Genomic DNA, 21,909 nt, shown 5'->3' with positions numbered 1-21,909 from the left:
ATCTGAATTCACACAACTAGTAAAAATAGGAAAGGAGTACAGACCCTGGTTTGTAAAGCAAAGTCTTGTCTGTGCTCTGTTTGGTATTGTTGTTAGCCAGATTAGAAAAGAAAAAAAGGAGTGTGTGTGTGTGTGTGTGTGCGCGCACATACACACTCATATGTGGGCGTGCGGTTAAAAATGAGCAATTGAGCTGGCCAAGAATTTTCTAGTTTCCTGCTGGAGAAAAATGAGTTTGATTCTTTGTCCTAATGTTTCCCATCCTGGTTCAGTAGGAGCTGAAAATATTGTTTGCTCAACCCTCAGGGTCAGAGTTCTGTGTAATTGGAATGCTATTTTGTTTTCAGGCCGTTTGATGTTAATTGCTTGATTACCAATATAGTGGTGTTTCATTTTGGGAGGTCTTAGTACCACATGTCAACAAATACTGGGAAAAACATTCCTTCATGTCTCCAACACACACACACACACACACAAACACAATAAACTCTGACTTACTCTCCTTCCCACAACAAATCCCTTTCCAAACATTCCATCTAAAAAGCTTTCCATATCAATACTTTTAAAAATAAATTTTTTTGTTTTGGAATAATTTTAGATTTACAGAAAAGTTGCAAAAAGTGTACGAAATTCTCATATACCCTTCCTCAATCTCTCCTAATGTTAACATCTTACATAACTTAGGTCCATTTGTCCTAACTTGGGGATGACAAACTGTAGCAGCACACTGCCTGTTTATAGTAGAGCCTGCAAGCAAAAGTCATTTGTATTTTTAAATGGTTGGAAAAGATCAAAAGAAGACTAATATTTCATGACATGTGGAAATTATATGGCATTCAAATTTCAGTGTCCATAAATAAAGTTTTATTGAAACACAGCCATGCCCATTCCTTTACATACTGTCTGGTTGCTTTAGCACGGCTATGGCAGAGTTGAACATTTGCGGCAGAAATCATCTGGCTCACAAAACCCAAAGTCTATACTCTCTGGTCCTTTACAGAAAAAGTTTGCTGACTCCTGGTCTAAACTAAGAAATTAACACTGTTACATTACTATTGACTAAACTACGGGTGTTGTAGCACTAGTTTTTCCACTGATGCTTCACGATGCAATCCCGTGGTGAGCCTCAGTCTGTTTACCCACCAGGTGCATGATAGGTAGGTCCAACTTTGGAAAATATTCCTGCCTAACAAATAAGTTTCAGCTGGCCGCTTGAAACAGGGTTTGTTTTTGTTGTTTGTTTGGGGCTGTTTACGTGTTTTACACAATAGGCGGAGACAATTGAATACAACATCTGGGCTAGGAAGGCTGTGAACTTGAAGATGGGAGGAAGAGCTATATTTGTTCAAGCAGTTCACGCGCTGGGCCAAGTCAGGGCGCCAACTCAGGCCCTTGAGAAAAGGGGGCTCCCCGTATGCCCCCTCGTAGGGAATGGGGCCTCCCTCTGGTCCCACACAGTCCCGGTCCCAGCTCCCAGGCCTTTGTCTCTTCCTCCCCAGCCCAGCCTGTGAACGCCGTGCCTCCGCCATTCACCCGGCCGCCGCGGCTTTCAGCGGGCTCCGCGGGCGCGGGCGGGCGGCGTCCGGTTGCCCAGCAACGGTCCGAAAGGCAGCTCACGTCGCCGCCAGGGCCGAGACACATCCGCACCAGCCAGTCTGCGCCGCGGGCCGGTGGCCTGATTTCTCCCCTTCCTTTGTTGTAGCTCACACAAAAGACTACGACTCCAGTGTGGTCACCGGGCCCGCGCTGGATTACACGCCAGGCCATTCTTTGGGCCGGAGCCTTTGGGGGGGCCGGGGTGCGTCCCCTCCCAGGGCCAGAACTCCGGGCCTCGCCAGCGTCTGCGACCTGTCTCCCTCCCTCCGCCACATCCACCCACCTACCGCCTTTGTCCCTTTCAGCTGGCGGCCAGGCCCGCGCTTGCCTTTTGGCCGCTCTGAGATCGCTCTGGCGGCGGCCGCGGGCGTCCTCCCCGCCCCTCCCTTCCTCCCAAAGCCCATTCAGTCGCCCGTCCTTATCTCTCCCTCGCCCGTCCCTCTCCATCCCTCTCTCTCCAGTTTCCAAGGCTGCCGTTGCCATGGAGCTCACACAACTTGAGGGCTGAACAGGGGGGTTTTCTATGGTGTCTGCCAAACTCTCAAAACTCGGGAGGATGAAGGCCGCCCAAAGTCCTTGGGATTCCCCCAGCGCTGAGGAGAGTGACATTTAACTCACCACCCTCTCTACTCAGTGACCCCAGTGTTCAACAGCGTGCTCGGATTCTGGGAAATTCAGCGCTGAATTGGGAAGATAATTCGAGTCACGCTTAGGGACAATTTGCTTGTAAAAGCTGGACGGGGTCCCCCTCCAAAGAAATACATCCCAGGGTATGAGCTGATTTTTCTTTAACATGGTGCAACATGGACGTCAGCTATTTAGTACCAGACCTTACTTAAAGAGGGGGGAAGTGCATGGAGGTAACAGTATGCTACCCGACTTTTTAAACACCGTTATCAATGTGAAATCCCTGTTCATTAGGGTCCCCAAGCGTGGCTCCCACCCACAGCGCCATCCTCAGGCCAGGGGTGGGAGCGCAGGCGCTTGCCCCGCCTTACAGCACGCTGGCGGAAATCCAGGTGCACCTTGCACCTGCCATCTCTTTGTGTTTCTCATTATTCCCACTACCCTCCGCATAATATTCCATTAAAATGTAGGCACAATGAAGTAAGGTAGGCCATGAGAGGGAGTTAAAGTATATAGTTGTAACTTTTTTTTTTTTTGAGATAGGATCTTGCTTTGCAGCCCGGGCTAGAGTGCAGTGGCATATCATCACAGCTCGCTGTAACCGCAAACTACGGGGCTCAAGTGATCTCCCTGCCTCAACCTCCCAGGTAGCTGGGACTACAGACGCACACCACCAAACCCTGCCAATTTTTCTATTTTTTTTTTCCAATTTTTCTAGCTCTTGCTCAGGCTGGTCTCGAACTCCTAGCCTGAAGCAAGCAATCCTCCTGCCTCAGCCTCCCAAAGTGCTAGGATTATAGGTGTGAGCCATCCTTCCTGGACTACAACTAATTTTTAATACAGAATTCATATTATGGGGATGGCAGGGAGAGAGCAAAAGCCTGTATGACTTTCATCTATCTTAACTTTTTCAGTTGGTTGATGTAAACTCCAGTTACCATAAATCAGCCAAGCAGGGAGCATGTGCAAATATTTGTCAACCAATGTGGCACAAGCACTGACCCATCAGAACAGACGTACTGATGGCATGAACCCTGGCATGTAGCCTGCATGAGGGTGAACTGCCAAACACTGCTCCTGATGGCCCCTGGAGTCACAGCCCCATGCTAGGCAGTTGGTGGGCTTTGAAGGGAGGCCCAAAAGGCAAAACATTGTCTTTTCCTCAAGATATTTACTATGCAGTTAAAAAAAAAAACTAGCATACACAAAATGATACCAAGTATTAGCAGACAATACAATTAACTATTCATAGCTTGGAATTTTTTATTAATAATAACTAAACTTTCACAACAACCCTATGAAATTATTGGTATTATGATTACCCCCATTTTACATATATGGAAACTGAAAGAATCACTAGAGACTTCTTCCTCCAGCTTTCGTCTACGTAAGGTAGACAGAAAAAGAAGAGGGAGATCTTTATTAACTGCCTGCAATGTTGAAGGCCCGGTTCAGGGAAGATGGGTCATGCGCACAAATGACCACACTTTAGAAACATGGATTTAGCAGCCATGTGCAGGACAAATAGGAGAAAGAATAGCTGTGATGAAGGGCACTTTTTAGGAGAAGTTTGGAAGAGTCTAGTCCAGGTCAAAGATTATAGGAAGGAAACTAGGGGAATGGTGTTAATAGTAAACTAACTTCAGTTACCTAGCAAACCCAGAGGAGCAAAAGTAATGTCAGTGTCAGTGGGGATCCTGGGGAGGAGGAGCTCCAAGCCTCAACCACAGACCAGAGGTGGCAGTTGAGTAACAGGGCCTTCCTTCAAGACAAGCAGATGAAGAAAGGATAGAAGTGATGTAAGAGGCATTTAGGAAAGAATCTTAGCCGCTGATTTATGTGGGGGATGAGACAGAAGAGTAAAAAGTGGTGGAGGTTTCAAATGTGGGGAAATTTGTTATCATAAATAGCTCAAGTGGGCTATAAGAATTCACTCGGCTTAACACTACTCCTGACGCCCCCTGAAAAGTGCTTACCTCACCTCCAAGCAGTTTACTGTCAGAAAACCCGAACCAATACATAATATTAAATTACTTTATGTTATGTAAAACAGTGCTAGGCACTTAGTAGAAGCTAATTGAGTATTTATGGATTGCTTAAATAAATTGAGGAACAAAAGATCTGTGCAAATCCTAAAACTTTTCTTCATATCAATGTATTTTTCAGCTTTTTCCCTGTGACTATCTGAAGGCATCCAAGGCATGGAGGTGCAATGGCAAGGAGCAGGAGACTTGGGTTTTTGTCCTGGTTCTGGCTCTAATTTGCACGTAATACATTAAGAATCCATTTAGTTCCTCTCTGTACTTGGGTATCCTTGCCTGTTAAATGTTGAGGTTGGACTAAATAAACTATGAAAATCCAAATTTTACAAATATATGTCTACCCAAAGTACTTGAAGAAAAATAAATGAAGCATTTTGCACTTAGCAGAGTTTGGATATTTTCTCTAAAGATAATAGAAGTGCGTTTTGCTAAATGGCAAAGGAGATGATTGTAGTATTTCTAGGCTCTTTTCCTATAAGAATCCTGGCAATGTTCACTAGTTTGGAGCGACTTTCCCATCAATTTTGAGTTCCATGATTTCACACTCATGGATATTTCCTCAGAGAAGTGGTTTCTTTGGTAACTTCATGCTCATGATCATCTTAGCATCAATTGGAATTACCCAGACATGTCAGCAGGAGAATAGGCTTCTTCTGGGCAGGGGGAAAAAGGAGCTGTCTCCTTTTATTACCAAAAAATAAATACAGAAGACACAAAAGATTTTTACCACACTTGTCACATATGGTGGAGTAAGCTGAAGATGAAACTAAAATTGCCTCCATAAAACAAAAGGCTTTGTGTGTATTTCAAAGGCATTTTATGTTGCATAACATGGAATTAACCCCAGCTCCAGCCCTTTGAGCATTATGTGTATAAATATATTCTGAAATGAAAGTATATTGAATTCCTCCTTATGCTTCTCTTCCCAGGAAAATAGAACACTATTTAAAAAAAAAAAAAAAAAAGGCTGAAAGGAAACATTGTTTAAGGAGAGCTTAGCTATAAACAATGAAGTACCCTAAATAGTAAACAGTTCCAGCAGGTTGTACCAGTGGTCAAACTCACTGTATACTTCAGCTTAGTATTTGCTGTATTTCTAAAATCTAGACTTAGTTTTATTATTGTCTGTTCATTCCCGTGTTCTTTCAAGTGTGGCCCGTGGATCAGCTGCAAGAGCATTATCTGGGAGTTTGGTAGAAATGAAGAATCTCCAGTCCCATCCAGACTTGCTGCACCAGAATCTGCATTTAACAAAACACCCAAGTGATTTTTATGCTACCACCAGAGAGGACTGCTCTAGTCCACAGCATGCATCCAGTAGAGATGACGTTCAAAAGTGGTTTGTTTATTTTGAAATGACAGTTTTCCTTTCTGGGGAAAAAAATTGTGGAAATTATTGATTACATAAGTCAAAAATGGTACTAGACCCTCCCTAGTGACAGAAAACAATAAAATACAGCATGCTATCATTAGTATAAGAGAATGCCAGCAGAGGCCTATGATTAATGAGGCTTGAGTTTGGGGTAATGTTGAGACTCCTCCATCCTCATTCTCTTGACTCAAGCTTTATGTGACCAAACACTCACTTTTGCAAGATGGCTGAGGTTAAGAGTGCAATCTGGCCACAGAAAGGAGAAAAGCTCACTGACCCATGCTGACCCCTGACCTTGACCTCATTAGCTAACCAAATGAGCTAACCAGCCACGGACATCAGAGAGCATTATGTGTTGATTAAGCCAGAGCATGAGAAGAACCAGCAGAAGATCAGTTATACAGATGTTTTTACCTTGATCACACATATTTATTAACCATAAATATGAGGAGCACATATACAAATTCTCTTCCATCTTCCAGCATCTTTTCCCCATTGTATTGCAGATCAAGGACTTGAAGGCAACAAAAGGTTCTTCTCTTTCATAGCTCTCTAGTCTTTCCCTTCAAAGTACTTAAGACACATTGTAATTATAAATGTATTTTTGTTTTTATTCTTTTACAATAGTCTCCATCACTAAATTCCCTAAAGGCAGAGATCTTCTTCCTCTGATTTGCCATCTATACCCAGCACTTAACGATAACTTCGGTGCCCAGTAAGAGTTCAAGAAACATTTGTTGAGTGATGGACTAAATGAATAAATATGTGAATAGTGAGTCAGAGCTCTAAAAGCAAACCTATTAAACTATTTTGCAATATTCAATAAACATTGAATAAAATATTATGCTAAGGAGTGGATTTACAAATTTGCCTCGCCTTTTAGAATTTCACATTCTTGTGGAAAAGATATAAATAGATTTATAATAATATTAACAGCTAACATTTTAGTCACTGTTCCAGACACTTACACATATTAACTCATTGATTCTAACAGGTTCTTTGGACATTATATTAATATACATTATATTAATAATTATCTCCATTCTGCAGATGTGAAAACTGAGGCACAGAAAGGTTAAGGGACTTGCCCAAGGCCACACATCTAGTACTAGGTGGAACTGTACAGGAACACAGGCAGTCCTGCTCCAGAAGCCATACTCTTAATAAGGCGCTTTGGTAACTTGCCTTCCAATAAGCCATCCATGGGAAGACTCCATACCATGAGAAGTGATCAGGGAGCTATACACAGGATCTAAAGAAGCAGAGAAGGGACAACTGGTTCCAAACCCAGCCTATGCTCTTCAAACAAATAAACAAAAGCAAGCACTTGCTGCCAGTGAAGAATCCTCTGGCAAAGTCCCTGTGGTGGGTGCAGAATGCAGCACAGTGTTCTCCGGGAGCTGGAGTCAGCCCGCCCAAGGGTCAGCCTCATCCTTCCTCAGCTGGCTCTTCTCAGCCTTGACAGCAACAGAGATTCCAGTCCAATAAAAACATGTATTATGGCCAGGCGCGGTGGCTCACGCCTGTAATCCTAGCACTCTGGGAGGCCGAGTCATGCAGATTTCTGGAGGTCAGGAGTTCGAAACCAGCCTGAGCAAGAGCGAGACCTATCTCTAGTATAAATAGAAAGAAATTAACTGGCCATCTAATATATATAGAAAAAATTAGCCGGGCATGGTGGCTCATGCCTGTCGTCCCAGCTACTCGGGAGGCCGAGGCAGCAGGATAGCCTGAGCCCAGGAGTTTGAGGTTGCTGTGAGCTAGGCTGACGCCATGGCACTCACTCTAGCCAGGGCAACAAAGCAAGACTCTGTCTCAAAAAAAAAAAAAAAAAAAAGAAAGAAAGAAAAAGAAAAACAAAACAAAACAAAACAAAAAAACACGTATTAACCTACATTGTGAGCTTGGTGCAGGAACCAAGCTCTGGCTTCAACCGTTTAATAGATTCAGAGGAAGTTGGAACAGGATATCAATGACATTCACATTTAGAATTTAGGACACAACAAGATAATCACTTACCCAGGCACAATACATATAACTGTTTTCCCTTTGGGCCTCTTCTCTACCTATGTTCTCCCTTTCTCTCCTCCAGTCTTGACATACATTAGGGTCTTTCAAGTGGAATCACTTCCTTTAATTCCTCATAGGTTATGAGTGTGACCTCTGGTTCCGCTTCATGTGTTTCAAACTGAGATACCATCAGAACTCACGTTTCCCTTCCAGGCTTCAAAAGTTACTCTGGTGTGCAGATTACATAAAATATATTCTCGGTTCCTGGAAATATTTTAACAGAACTGGAATTTGGGGGAAATTATACACTGGCACAATTTTTAAATAACTTAATTAGACCAGTCAGGTTTGAGAAAGGAAGAGGTCATTAAATTTAAGTCTTCTCAAAGGCAGCTATCTTTAATTAGCTCCTTGGTCAATGAATGGATAAAGCTGGGACCTTTTTCTAAGGAACCAGTTATAAGAAGTAAAACAAAAGAAATCTTCCACTAAATTAAAAGTTACTGGGTATAGTCTTTGTCCACTTTGCCTCTTTCTACCTTCTGCCTCCCTTTTTGGATAACTTTATCTTTCAACATGCTTTCTTTTGTTTCTTTTCCTCATTCCTTTTATACTTAGAAGGTAGCTGCATTTTTTTTATTCAAAAGAAAATCTCTTCTTGCAGTGATTCCATTTACCCCTTGGAGTTTGGTTGTACTCCTTCCTTCCCCACTCATTTTCACCAGCCCCCTCCAAAATTCTTTGCCCTCTCCAATTCTCTTTGCTTGTTCTCCTATCACCATAGTTTATCTTGTTCCTATTCCCTCTTATATACTTGGATGGAACAAAATGTGCAGTATGAGACAAGGGTATTTTTCTAGGTGCCATTACATTTATCTGTATTCTTTCCTATCTGTGGATATGTTATCACAGAACTTGGTCATTCCTTGGAAAACACTACCAATCTCCACGATCCCCATTGTTTTAGCAATACACCAATTTGTAGCCATATCAAGTGGAACCAATGGCCAGTATGAATGTTCAGCACCCTTCCCTGCAGCGGCCTGGGTGAAGGGGACCACTGAAGTAAGGGCACAGTGAGTGGCAATGGGGTGGGGTGCCGTGGTAGCAAGTGTTCTCATTAGAAACCATTCTGTTGATCTCATGTTCCCTGCATGGGCTGATAGCAGAATCTGAGAGCTTTAAACTTAACATGAATAACTAACCACTTACCTGTGATTTTCTAGCCACGTCCACTTTCTGTGTAACTGAAATACTTTTCTGTTCCTGATTTCAGACAAGCAGTACTTTCAATATGCCACTGACTAAGGCACACACAAAAAAAATGAATATGAAATCTCAATAAAATTTGGAAGAAATATAAATCCAGTCAAATATGCATTTAATAACAATGCATTTAATAACAATGTTTTATTATTAAACTTATGCAGCATGGTATGGTTCAAATGCTTTTAATACTTGGGTAACCACCTCCTATTAACTAGTGCTTGCTAAGAAGAATAATCATAAGCTACCTGAAGTTCTCATTACCTTCCTAACAGAGTTGTGACCATTCAGCCCACTAAAAGCATAAGCAAGAATAGGGGCAATTTTATTTGCATTGTGAAATATCAATTTCATTTACATCCAAAGAAAGTATGGATGAAATAAGTACAGTTGAGTGGTTGGACTGAGGTGGTGTGTAGCACTGCCTAATACATCAAGTTTTCTGCTCATAGTATTTTAAAATCTGTTTCCTTATTAATATGAAATGTAATTGATGATTTGCTATGCATGCAAATAGAAATCAAGTTGGAAGCTTGTTTCTTCCATAGGTCTTCTGCAGTGTCACTGTTCAAAACAAAGTCTCTTTCAACAAAATGCCCACATCCGACAAGTGATGTTGAAATGTTAAGTGATTTGTAATTCCTAATAATAACTTTCGTTTTGTTAAGTCCCTTTTTTTCTGCCCAATAGCATCCTTCATAGCTTTAATGACCCATGTAATTAAATTACAATTCAGAATGAGAACTTCCTGGAAACAAATAATACTAGAAATATAGATTTTGCTTAAAATCAAAGCAATGTAATTTAAAGACAAATGGCTAGATGTGATTGAAACTGGGGGAGGCTGGGCCTGAAACAAGTGCTTCTGATAAAGAAGTGAGTTGAAGATGTGTGAGAGGGCAGAGACCCACACCCCAGAGGCCAAGGTCAAGATTAATTCACTCTCTAACTAAGACAGATGAGAATCATTGCTCAGGAGCCCACAGAGATGAGGGTCATGCATCAAGCCCTGATGCCTATGGATCTCAAATGCTGCAAATGGCCGCTGAAAACTCATCAATTCCGTTTCGATGGGGCGTCTTAATGACCTGGGAACAGGGCCCATGCAATCACGTAGTTCAGACTTGGGGGAGTTTCTGCCCACAGACTTTCATCATCATGGGAGAACATTGTGCTATTTTGTCCCCTGAAAAGAAATAACAGCACAACTTCACAGCTGATGCCTGTGAATGAGGCCCTGCTGTCTTCAGAGAAAAGGGAATGTCTGACGGAAAAGCATGGCGAGATTCTCAATCTGGATTCCACTGCTTTCGTGGTTTTTAAAAGGTGGAAAAAAATGTTAAGGTATGAAGTGGGTGTGAGTGCATGTATGTGTGGGCATGCATGCCCTCAACCTCACTGCTAAATATATTGTGAGATTTCTTATTGCTAGACAAAGCAAATTAGCCATGCTGTTCCAGGTGGTCAGAGGACAAAGGAAAGAGCTCATCCTCCTCCCCCCAGTCCCACCCCTCCTACGGTCTGGGAGAAAATGTCTCCCAGCTATCGTAGTGCACTTTAGAGGATGATTAGCCTGGTCAGGCCCAATTCTAGCATAGCATTTGGGTAGAGCACATCTGTTAGAATATCTAGACTGATTCTCCTATGTCTGCTCCCTAGAGACTCAATTTAACACATCTACCAGACAGAGATTACAATCTCTTGATATCACATGTTATCCACAGATCAAAACAGCAGGCCACATAACAGCTCTAGCTCCATCTAGCAGTTTCCACAATAGCTCAGCTCTGACCCATTATCTACAATGCCCAGAACTCATTTCACCTTGGAATTGTGAAGAAATAGCCAAAATTCAGATTAGACAGAAACTTCCCTGTAGGTTTCTCTTTCTGCCCCTTAGGGACATTTACTGTATCTTTCTTACATCCTTTTAATCCACTTTTTGAAATTACAACAGTTCATAGCTTTATGATACCTTCAAAATACTAGAGAAGAGGTTTTCCTAAACTTAACCTTTGCTGAACTTGGAAAATCCATATGGAGAGATAAGTAACAATTCACAAATGCCAACTCAATTTTGTTTGGTTTATGCTACCTTTAATTATCTGCATTTAAGCCAATGAGATTATTTCTCTTTGACTTGAAGCCCAGTCTAAATTATATGGTGGTTTTTTGTTTTTTTTTTTAAATGACAGTGCTGCTTCCAGACGGTCTTCCAAGAGAGTAATATATCTTGGACTATCTAAGAATTCCTGAAAGCCAGGACCCTGAAATTCCAGACCTGTCTGTTGTCCAGCCCTTTGGCATCCAAACCTTGTTAGTGCCTTTCCCATACCTCCCAGCTAGTCTTCCCTCCCCTCCTCCACAGGGAGCCATTCACAAAGAAGGGCTGGGGACCAACAGAGTAGGGAAGTAGAGGAAGCCCAGTGGAATGTGCCTGAAGGAGCCTGAAAAGAAAGAAAAATCTTTTGGGGAGGCAGAATACTAGAGAACAGCTGTGTTCGGAATACCAACTGAACAGGGCGCTAAAGAGAAGGGTTTTTAAAATAACATTTTTGTATTAATGTAACCACCATGACACTTAGAGTTAGGGAAAAGTCAAGTGAAAAGTAAATATTCCATATATTCCACATACTCCAATTGAATATTCCCACTGTAATTTGTTTGTCCTATATTTTATACACAGGAATTTAGGACAATATAACGCCTTCCTTTAAAAACAAGCAGTTTTCCCTTCTGGCCACGGTAGCATAATAGAATACAATTGTGATCCTGGCGGGCCTGGAAGGGCCTGTGGAGGCTGCAGCCTCTCCTTCCTCGCAGCTCTGGGAGCTTCCTTCATACACCGTGCCTTGCTTGGACTGTGCCTGTTTATAGCACTGGGGGAGGAAGAAACAAAGCAATTGTGAAGCTCGTTAAGAGGCCGTTCATACGATATTAAAGGTGACCTTGCCATTTCCAGTTCTATTTATTCCACTTCCTTCCAAACCGGGGCAAATCCTTCCTTTCAGGGCAAGAGCACCACTCTGTGGATACGGTCTGTGGGAACAGAGAAGAGTTCAAGCCCTCAGAGGTTATTCATTACCCTAGTCTGGAATTAGAGTATTTCCCATTTACTCCCATGTCGGGTCTGTAAATCACTGCTACTTGGCAGAAGAAGAACTTTGGTGAAAAGCAGTTTTTGTTGTTGTTTACTGCAAAAAAAAAAAAAAAATCATCCACTTCAGTGAGGTTTAATTTCACCACCCTAGTTAACTTTTTCAAAAAAAGTAATGATCCCCTCCTTCCCTGAAATTGTGTATACATGCAAGGATTCATACATACCTACACACATAAGAAGATCTATATGATGTGGATTCTCGATGTATTTACATACATATATATATGAATTTCTTTTTTGAGCTTGGCCATCAGACGGCCTGCAAATATTCATCACTCAAACACCTAACGCTGTGAGAAAGGGAACCAGAGTTCACAGTGCGGTCTCAGCTGGTTGTTGTGGTGGTGTTCTGTGCTGTAGTTTGTTGCATTCCTCAGGAAGTAAAGGCATTTCCTGAGGCCCCCTGTGAAAGCCAGCAGGTGTAATGCTAAGTGAAATAGCACATGTAGGTATGGGTTAGACTAGGTGGGAGAGAAAATGCAAGACTCAGGCTTGACTATTTTGAACAGAAGTTCGGCTGCTCAGCTTAATAACTTCCTCGTGGACAGTGTCAAGGCATTTGCACCGGCAACATAAATGGAGTTTCCACTGTATATTCAATCTGGGAATGTATAAATCAATGTGCATCATTAAAACTATTCCTTTTTTCTCCACTGAGAACATTCTATTTTTATTTTTCACCTCAACTGTATGGATAGTCCTAATCTCTTCATTTTGTGGACAAGTGTGCTGTTTTTTGGACAGATATTGTTGAGATGGTATAAACAACTGGTAACTTACCAGAAGTGCTTACTTCTTCGCCAGGTCTTCACCCAGTTCTCCCTCTTGGTTACAATTCCAATCTTCCCCTCTTCCACTAAATGTTGGGGTGATGGGTGGGGGTTGACAGTGGGAAAGACTGCAGTTGGTTTTACTATCCTGGTCTCCCCCGCCAGTCTTGGTCTTTCCTGTTCTCATCTGATGGCTCATGTGGAAGGTTTCAGCCTGAGTTCTCATGCCACATAAAAAATCAAGGAGCATCTTTAGCACTTTTCAAGTTCATTCCACGTCTGCAGAGAACATTAGCATCTAGCTCCTAGTACACTCCCTCTGCATTCACTTACTCGCTCATTTAGTCAGTCGACAACCATTTACCCAGCATGCTTCATAACTACAGGGGATAAAACTCTGAACAAGATTGGCCCCTGCCCTCAAGTTGTGAAAATCTAGTAGAGGGGAAATATATATATATTTATATACATATATATATATTCCAATAATTCTAACACAGGAAAGAGAGTAAGAAAAATCATAGAAGATAAACAAAATGCTATGAGGGTATGGATGGGTGATCAAGGAGAACATCACTATAACATGGTGTAAGGCGGTTTACAGAATTGAGTCTTCTGGAGGTAAGACCTCAGAGATTGAGGAAGGGCATTCAGACAGTGGGAAAAGCACAGGAAAAGGCAAGGAGGCAAAGAAGTGTACAAGGTCAGTCCAGGGCACAAATAGCAAGTAGTCCTATCTGGCAGAAGCACAGATTATCTGAAGAGGAGAAAACAGAAGGGAGGGCATTGGCCTTGAGTAGAATTACTAACCTAAAACACTCAAGAAGGTTTTCCCAGGCCACAAGGCATGCTTTCTAGGCATAGTGGATTACCACTGTTCCCTTTCCTAGCATAATACCTTTTATATTTATTAACCTATTATTGGGCATTTAGTTCTTAACTATTTTACCCAATAATAAGCAAAACACTGATGAATATTTTTGTACGTGAGTTTTTGCATATATGCATCCTATTCCCTTGGAATATATTCCTAAGAGACTTGATGGGCTATAGGACATGGATTGTCCCCAGCCATGGTGAACCAAGGAGTACTCCACAGGTAGAAGGAGAAGGCCTGTCCCTCCAAACCTCCCCAACACTTGGTAGTCATTTTAAATCTTTACCAATTTGACAGATCAAAAACAATGACTAAATTGTTATTCTAATTTTCATTTCTTTGATTACTAATAAGGCTAAACATTTCAATCAAATATTATTAGCCATAAAACCAACATATAAAGTCCTTTAAATTGGATTTTATTATTAAGAAATGAACTAAGAAGAATACATCAGGTTCATTTGCATTTTGCTTCCTGAAATGAGACTGCAAAATTATTGATCACGAAACTGCATCTCCAGGAAAATAGGGGAGGGTGGCCTGATTTTCCCATTGATTGCACCTTCCCTCATCTTTGGTCTTCATTTGACCGGGAACAGCTGGCCTTTGAAAATTGGCCACGCAGTAATGCATTGTACCAGAACCCCAGTCCTACGCCTTATCTTAGGCTCTTTGAACCCTGACCTCTTCTTCCAGCTCTTTGAAGCCTCATTAAAATTTATTCCTCTCCAAAGGCATGTATCATATTTTGTTTCAAATAGGTACTTATCTTTCCCTTCTACTAAGTTATAAGTTTCTTTGAGAGTAACTTCATCATACACATGTTATCTCCTATAATGGCTAACACAATGCCTCCAACATTTCTGAATGGAAATAAATGTCACAATTTAAAAAGTATTTATTTCCTTTTCTTAAAAACACTTCTCTTTTGTTGTCATTGGGATCTCTTATTCTTGGAAAAACTTCCCCCAACATGAAAACAAAATCTCAAAAAAAAGATATAACCAAATTAAATACCACAATGAATTAAATAATGCCCTTAATATATAAGTAACATCCAAAGAGGGTATTTACTCCTTTCTAGAAACTCTCCCTTTCATGGCCCATCTGTCATCACATTATCTTGTATTCTAGTGGATGCAAATAAGAACTTATTTTTAAGGTAAATTAAATATGGTTTGATGTTTGAACCCAGTCTTTTTTTTCTTTTGATTCACAAATAACTTGAGGTATTTTTTTTCATATTTAAAGATTATTTATTTAAAAATCCCAGGTTGAAGTATTTTCTAAACGTAATTCACATTGTATTTCTCCACTGAAAAGGTTCACCTCTATTGAGCACAGGACTTCTAAAACAGAACCTTAATAGCATACTTAGCAAAGGAATAGTCGCCAGCTGACTAGATATTGATTTAATGTTCCATCATTTCCATGGTTCAATCACACCTACCATGGTGAATCAGTTGGAGCATCCTCAATGAACCAATAAATGAGCAATTTCCCCCACCAAAGGGATATGTTTGATGTGTGGCAGAGGCATACATAACTTATCACAATGTGGGGATCAAATGCAGCACTGATTCACCTTGGATCATCTAGCCTTCTGTTTTCAGTAATGGTTTATTCTTCTAATTGGCACTCACCACAGACCAGCTTTTTGTTTAAATATTTGGGCATGTGATCTATCTCTGCTCGAGGTCAGGGACCATTTCTTACATGGTTTATCATTTTCCAGGACATATATTAATAGGTGGTCAATATACATTTGTCAAACGAGAATCATATGTTAACACAGAATAGGGTCGAGCTTGCTATTAATATATGCCTGTGGTTCTCAGCCCTGGATCCCCATTAGAATCACCTGGGGATCTTTTTAAAAACTACCCAGGCCCCATCCCCAAAGCTGTGGGCTTAATTGGGTCTAAGGTAGGGTCTGAACATTCCACCCAGACTCTATGTTTTAAAAGCTTCACAAGTAATGCTAATGGACAGCTAGGGCTGAGAAACACTGCTGTATGGTGACATAAGAAGACAGGCAGGCAGACCAGCAAGTGGTCTAACCAGTACCCCTATTATGTCTTCTTTTAAAAGAGAGATCCTCCAAGTGAGGTCCATAGACCAGCGGCATCAGCATGGTCCAGCCACTTGTTAGAAATGAAAATCTGGGGGCTCCTTCCCAGACCTACAGAATCAGAAACTCTGTGGGTGAGGTCCAGAAATCTGTGTTCTGACAAGGCCTCCATTTGAATCTGACACCTGCTAAAGTTTGGGGACCACTGCAATAGACAAATCTATGTTGAACTAAAAATGGTGAGGCTGGAAATGTCTCAGAGAAACTGATTGCAAAACTTATTTCAAAACTTAAAGCAGGTTATGCTTCATGAAACAACTCTCTGAACCAGAGTTTTTCTTAGTATTCACCTTTTGGCACCTGAAAGAAAGCAAACTTCAGTGTGCATAAGAAATACTCTGCCCAGACCAGACAGTGGAGATGACTGCGGTCAACCTCTCTACACAGAGACACTCAGCCTAGAGGAGGGCACCAACCGCATATCATCAAGTCCTGTCTCCATTGCTCTATGCTTTGCGGTGGCCCTCAACACTTGGGCAAGAGACCTGTTACTCAACTTCACTTTCTACTCATTGTAAAATCAAAGGCAGCAGGAACTTCAAACCATGGACCCAACTTTCTAAGCAGGTTTGCGGGGCTTCTTAAGAAGCCAGGGTCAGAAGTAGATGTTGTTTTGCTCCCAGCTGTGGGACTTTGAGTGTAGAATGGGAACGCCCTCATCCCATCTTTCTCAAGCGCTCAACACGGGATCTGACTGCCTTGGAGGGTAAGGAGCAGAGGGGTAGTGGCAGTTGGTGTTGGCAAGGGGGAAGTGACAAAGGGAAACTCGGGGGTTGGTGGCCACAGCAGAAGTGGGGAGTGGCGCACACGATGTGGTAAGGGGATGCCGCCATGACTGTCACACCCCACCGTGACCGGTGCCTGGTTTGCCACACCTTTATCCAGATCCACTCAAGGGACGAGCAGATTAGGGTTGCTGGTTTAAAGCTGATTAAAGGCCTAACCTAAAGTAAGGCTGGTGATGTGGACCTGTGAACAAATTTCTCCAAGTTCAGCCCCTGAGCTACCTGTGTCAAAATCACCAGGGGTACTTGCTAAGGCTGCAGCCTCCTGGACCCCTGCCCCAAAACTGCTGAATCAGCAGTTCTGAGGGTGAGGGGTCTGGAAATATGCACACTAGACAAGCTCCTCAGTGGCCTCTGATACAGATGGTTCCTAAGATCTTACAGAAAGCTGCCCAAACAATATTTTGTTGATTTGAAATTCAAAGTTACCTGTTGCTTAACGTTGACTCCATGCAAAAACCTGTAACAGATACGTAAGTCTTAAGATATAGTCCCCTACAAAGAGGAATTAGCCATAAGTATTAGTAGGAAGAGGAATAGTAATAGTGATAAATAAACAATAAACCGTGGCCAGGCGCGGTGGCTCACACCTGTAATCCAAGCACTCTGGGAGGCCGAGGCGGGTGTATTACTCAAGGTCAGGAGTTCAAAACCAGCCTGAGCAAGAGTGAGACCCCATCTCTATTATAAATAGACCAACTAATATATATAGAAAAAATTAGCCGGGCATGGTGGCGCATGCCTGTAGTCCCAGCTACTCGGGAGGCTGAGGCAGAAGGATTGCTTAAGCCCAGGAGTTTGAGGTTGCTGTGAGCTAGGCTGACGCCATGGCATTCCCTCTAGCCTGGGCAACAAAGTGAGACTCTGTCTCAAAAAAAAACCAAACCAAAACAAACAAACAAACAAAAAAAACAATAAACCGTAACAAGGCAGAAGGAGATAGGAAAAGTGGCAATGAAGATTTGTGGGCATTCAAATCAGACAGATTAAAACTCAGGGTTTGGGAAAGGCATTGGGCAGGAGGTGGTAGTTCAGATTTTTTAAATAATTTTTTTCCTTAAAACAAGAATACGTGTCTAACAGAAGTTTATCTTCCCTGCAGACATCAGAGATCATTCTTGGAGGAATGGACAGGATTTCAACAAGTGGAGCAGGAAGGGGAAAAAGCAGGATTCCAGGTGGAGGGAACATCGCAAGCAGTGATGTCAATCGACTAGTATTTCTACCATTTCTGGAATTTGCTCTTAGTAAAAATCCTCAAGTGCCTTGGAGTTAGGGTCTGCAGAAGTCGGGCTCTCTGTTAGACTAACTGATGCTAGTTTACATTTATTGGGTACAGTGACTTCTTGTAATTTTTCCTAATTCCATAATGTATATAAAACTGAGGTATTAAATAATATGATGATAAAAGATGATAAAACACGATGCTGCTTTAAGGGAAGGAGTACAGATGTCTGCAGTTCACCTTAAAATGCATCCAACAAATAAGATAGAATGATAGAGGATGGATAGATAAGTGATAAACAAGTTTAAATAAAGGTTGACAGTAGAATCCAGGAAATGGGCATAAGATATTCTGTGTAAAAATCCTTTTAACTTTGCTGTGTGTTTAAGTCTTTTCATAATAACATGGGGATGAGCGATTTTCTGCTTCTATACTTTATGTGACCTTGAGTGAGTCCCTGCTTAGCTCCTCTGGGCTTCCCTTTGCTCAGCCATTAAGGGGTTGAACTGGTTAATCTCCAAAGTCCTGTTCAGTTCCCAAATACCCACTCATTCCCTCTCCCTCTCAAAAGGAAACACAAGAGTCACTACCACAGAGAGGCAGTCATCTAACCCACCACGACTTAGCTCTGCTAATAAAGATAGTTAATCTTCCTTAGAGCGTAGCGTGGCAGGGATGACCTAACGTGGACCCAGACAGTGTCACGCTGCTGTCTGTGGTCCTCGAGCAGGTGCCGGGCGAGTCAGACCTTGAAATTTGTTTTGAAACTGACCACCTGTTACTGTGATTGTGTGGCTGTTTTCCTGGCTTATGGGATTTTACTTCAGCTGTTGTTCTCAGGCGAGAGTTTATTTCCTCTAGGAATCACTCAGGTCACTTGCCCTAAACTTAGCATGTGAGTGTAGGGACCTTCCGGAGACTGAGTCAACTATGCAAATCTGAATCTTCTGTCAAAAATCCTGAGGTTACCTACAGACTCGAGTAATAGATTCTAAGGGGGAAAATGAGAATCCTCTTTCAAGTCTTTTATTACAGATAATCATCTCTTTGAATTTTGCTTCAGGAAGAAGGAGCCAAAGGATCAGATTTAAAGTTGCTCCTGACTCCTTCTTGTGTCCTGCTGAACAGACAGCATTGTGCTGAGTCAGAACTTGCCTGGCATTCGCTGCCTTGCTTAAAATTCCTGTGCCCATAAAATTTTACTGCGAGTTAAAACTTATCAGAGAAGAAGTCAATTTTCCCTGATAGTTTGAAGGCAATGATACAGTTTTGGAACGAATATGGATCTTAGTGATTAACTAGTCTAGCCTTCATTTTAGAATTGAAGCAAGCGGAGTTCAATGACATTATTATAAAGAGACATGATCAAGATCATAAATCTTGTTAAGGGCTGAGATAGAAATCTCCTTACATTGCAGACTATACTCATATAAAGGGGAGAACAATAAAAGCTTCAAAGGCTGTGCTTATGAATATCAGGTTATTTTCTCTTAAAAAAAAATCATAGTGTTCTAGTTTCCTATTGCTTGTCTGACAAACCACCACAAAACAGAGTGGCTTCAAACAACAATCTGTCCTGGTTCTGTGACAGAGGATAATATGAGGCTCCTCTAGGCAGTTCTCACTTGGGGTGTCTTACGCAGTCAGATGGTGGCTGGGGCTGCACATTTAGATGGCTTTGTCACTCACATAACTGGTACCTGAGCTGAGATGGCCGGCATGGAGGCTCTCCAGGCGTCCTCAAACTATGGCCCATGGGCCACATGCAGGTGTTTTTGCCGTTTGTTTCTTTACTTCAAAATAAGATATATGCAGTGTACATAGGAATTTGTTCATAGGTTTTTTTTAAACTATAGCCTGGCCTTCCAATGGTCTGAGGGACAGTGAACTGGCCCCCTGTTTAAAAAGTTTGAGGACTCCTGCTCTAGACAGTCAGATATACCACATGGCAGCTGGCTTCCTCCAGGGCAAGTGTTCTGGGTGGGCACTGAGAGGCTTCTTCTCACCCCACCATGGAAGCCCAGCAGCACTGCTTCTGCTACATTCTACTGGCTACTCGGAACCAGCCTACATTGAAGGAGGAGGACTATGGAAGGGCATAAATAGCAGGAGGCAGGACTTATTGGGGACCATCTTTGGAGACCACCAAAGTACACATGGTATCACCATTACCTTTTGAGATGAAATATGTTAGCATTTTGCAAACAAAGAGTGGGAAATCATTCTAAAACATATGGCTTGAGCCAGGCTAACAAACTAGAGGCCAGCATGGGATGGACAGAAGAACATGGAGTTTGGAGTTAGTATATGTTAGAAAACTCCAAGCACTATCATTTACTAACTATAAGACCTCAAGCAAGTAATGTAATTACCTTGAACCTGAGTTTCAACATGTATAAAAGTGTAATAACATCCATTTCCACGTATTATCTGTAAAAAATAAATAATGAATGTTAAGCTCTTCATACATAATAGTTGCTCAATACATTTTAGTTCCTCTTACCCTCAGCTATCTCTGGAATCCAGACCTCTAGACAGGTAATCACTGAACACATGTTTGAGTGTCTCAATGGGCCAGGTTCTGTACTAGAGGGTGGTGATTCAAGCATGAAGATGGCATGTTAATTAGAGCATGAGTCAGAGCTCATGCTCTGACGAGGGGAAGAAAATATAGAGGCATGCAACCTACTGAGCAAGGTACTACAATGAAGGCAGACTACATGCTAGCTTAGGAGCACAAAGGAGGGAATGGTTTACTCTATAGAGCAGCAGTCCCCAATCTTTTTGGCACCACGAACCGGTTTCATGGAAGACAAGTTTTCCATGGACCAGGGTGGGGAGGGGTGGGATGGGGTGTAGTGGTGGGGTTTGTGGAGCTCAGGCTCCATTTCCTAACATGCCACTGACCGGTACCAGGCCAAGGCCCAGGGGCTGGGGACCACAGCTACAGAGCAATCCTCAGAGAGAAAATGACACTTGAGTGGAATCAAGAAAAACAAGCAGGAGTTTGCCATCCACAGGAGATGGGAAAAGAAAAATCAACAGAGCAGATGTAGCATGTGCAAAGGCACAGGGGCATAAAACACCATTAAGAAGTGAAAGCAAGGCCGGGCGCGGTGGCTCACGCCTGTAATCCTAGCACTTTGGGAGGCCGAGACGGGCGGATTGCTCAAGGTCAGGAGTTCGAAACCAGCCTGAGCGAGACCCTGTCTCTACCAAAAATAGAAAGAAATTAATTGGCCAACTAAACATATATAAATACAAAAAATTAGCCGGGCATGGTGGCACATGCCTGTAGTCCCAGCTACCCGGGAGGCTGAGGCAGTAGGATTGCTGAGCCCAGGAGTTTGAGGTTGCTGTGAGCCAGGCTGACGCAACGGCACTCACTCAAGCCTGGGCAACAAAGTAAGACTCTGTCTCGAAAAAAAAAAAAAGAAGTGAAAGCAGCTGTACACTGAGAATGAGGGTACAGGGACTCTTCCCTCAAAAAGAGCCCAAAATGGAGCTAATCCTACCTGGGAAAGGAAAGTCATTGAATATTTTAAGGAAAAGCTGAAGGAAAATAATGCTTCTTAATGAGTACCATCTTTGAATGAAGTTCCCCTTCATTGTTTGAAGCCAGACACTTTTGTGAAATTTCATTGCACGATTCAGGATGTGTTTGAGCCTGAGTTTTACATAGGAGTTTATAAAACAGTTAACCAAAACACAAAAGCATGTATTCTTCATTTTGGAAAATACAGAGATGTAGCAGAGTGTGGACCTCAATAAAAAGTTGATTTAAGCTCTCCCCAAACTACCATTTTGGAAAGAGAGACTGTTTATTCCAGTGCCTGAGGAATCTGCATGGGTAAAAGAAGCTGATGTTAATGCAAACCGAGCTCAGGTCGGTTTTTCAGCATCCGACGCTCCCAGTCGCCCCAAGAGAAGTTATGAAGATGGTGAAGATATGGACCTACAGCCCGATAAACAGAAAAACCATTTGCAGGTGCTAGACAACCAGGGAGTGTTGGTGGTCTTCCGTGGTGTGGACAGCCAAAACCTTTAG

General features: G+C 42.2%; 1 long non-coding RNA gene and 1 pseudogene across 1 annotated transcript; both read left to right on the top strand.

Moving 5' to 3' along the window:
* Positions 1-1,312: 1,312 nt before the first annotated feature.
* LOC105857628 (uncharacterized) lies at positions 1,313-4,648 on the top strand. Its single transcript, XR_012920492.1, has 2 exons — positions 1,313-2,366; positions 4,390-4,648. It is a non-coding gene; the product is annotated as an uncharacterized LOC105857628 (long non-coding RNA).
* An 11,847-nt stretch (positions 4,649-16,495) lies between these two features.
* On the top strand, positions 16,496-21,909 carry LOC142872317 (mini-chromosome maintenance complex-binding protein-like; annotated as a pseudogene).

Source organism: Microcebus murinus, chromosome 8, assembly GCF_040939455.1.
Source record: "Microcebus murinus isolate Inina chromosome 8, M.murinus_Inina_mat1.0, whole genome shotgun sequence".
Lineage (NCBI taxonomy): Eukaryota > Metazoa > Chordata > Mammalia > Primates > Cheirogaleidae > Microcebus > Microcebus murinus.
The sequence above is the reverse complement of the archived record's forward strand: the minus strand, read 5'-3'. Positions and strand labels throughout refer to the sequence as shown.